This window comes from Engystomops pustulosus, unplaced genomic scaffold (genome assembly GCF_040894005.1).
Source record: "Engystomops pustulosus unplaced genomic scaffold, aEngPut4.maternal MAT_SCAFFOLD_352, whole genome shotgun sequence".
NCBI classification, from domain to species: domain Eukaryota; kingdom Metazoa; phylum Chordata; class Amphibia; order Anura; family Leptodactylidae; genus Engystomops; species Engystomops pustulosus.
Genome location: NW_027285231.1, coordinates 48,740 through 50,000, shown reverse-complemented (window position 1 = coordinate 50,000; position 1,261 = coordinate 48,740). Strand labels below are relative to the sequence as shown.

Here is a 1,261-nt window from a genome sequence, read left to right as displayed (position 1 = left end):
TTAGATACCATCGACAGTTGATAGGGCAGAAACCTGAATAGATCGTCGCCGTCACGGAGGACGTGCGATCGGCCCGAGGTCACCTAGAGTCGCCAAGTCTAGGACGGGGCTGGCGCCGCAGCGGGCCCGGAGACCCGCCGCGGACCAGGGCTCCCCGGATTGGTTTTAAGTCTGATAAATGCACGCCTTCCTGGAGGGCAGCGCTCTTGGGCACGTATTAGCTCTAGAATTGCCACAGTTATCCGAGTAGCACATCATCAATGCGGAACGATCAAAGGAACCATAACTGATTTAATGAGCCATTCGCAGTTTCACCGTAAAGAATAGTCAGTACTTAGACATGCATGGCTTAATCTTTAAAACAAGCATATACTACTGGCAGGATCAACCAGGTAGCCGAGCTCTGAGGGGTAGACTCTTGGAGTCAGGCTCCGTGAGCTAATGGGAACGCTCGTTGCTGCTGCTGCTACCGCAGCGCTTCTCCGCCGCCGGAGAAGACCTCGCAGACAACATTGGATGGAGCTTAGGGCAGGGGGGCAAGAAAGATGCTCTCGGTCCCTTCCAAGGACCCGAAAAAGCCTTCCCTTCCCCTCCCTCTCGCAGTCGCTGGCTTTCCCCACTCAGTTCAGCCAAGAAGTGGCGCTCGACTCTCACCTCCATCAGCACCTCCGAAGCTCGGACAGCTCCTGTAGGCTGCGCATAGAAGGAAAGCATTGGACGCTCAACTTCAGCACCTCGAGTGTCGGACAGCTCCACCACCACCTCTCCACACTGTTAAGCGAGAGAGACGATAGGAGCCGTCGCGACGTACCCATGCAGCGCCGCCCGCCAACGCACAGAGGAGCGGAGGGGATCGGGCGCCAGGTCCGGGGGAAGGCTGGGAGGGAAGCTACGGCGCTGCTACCCAGCTTTCAACCCTGCGGGACCGGTGCTCCGCTCCTATCGCTCCGGCGAACAGGGTCCGCTACGCTTTCAACACCAGCGCCCGGCAGAGGGCTTGGAGAAGGCTCGCGCGGATCCTCGGTTCGGATCGCCTGGCTTCGCGGGAGCGGCCTTCGGCTAGGGCCGACGACGGCCGGACCGAGCAGATTTGGACCGGGGTGCGGGGCGAGTACCTGCCTCTCTCACGAAGGGAGTGTCACCGGTAAGAAGCCTCTTCCCACGTCTGCTTGCCGACTTACGCTCGCCCCGACGAGAGGCCCAACCGAAAGAGTGGAAAGGGGCAGAGATTTCCAGGGTCGCCCCACCAGGGATGCAATAC

General features: G+C 59.9%; 1 non-coding gene across 1 annotated transcript in view; it reads right to left on the bottom strand.

Annotated features, from left to right (window-relative positions):
- Positions 1-395, bottom strand: part of LOC140110971 (18S ribosomal RNA) — a 1,884-nt gene extending 1,489 nt beyond the window's left edge. The window contains exon 1 of the ribosomal RNA XR_011851747.1: positions 1-395. This exon is cut by the window's left edge and continues 1,489 nt beyond it. This is a non-coding gene — a ribosomal RNA (18S ribosomal RNA).
- Between the last annotated feature and the right edge of the window lie 866 nt (positions 396-1,261).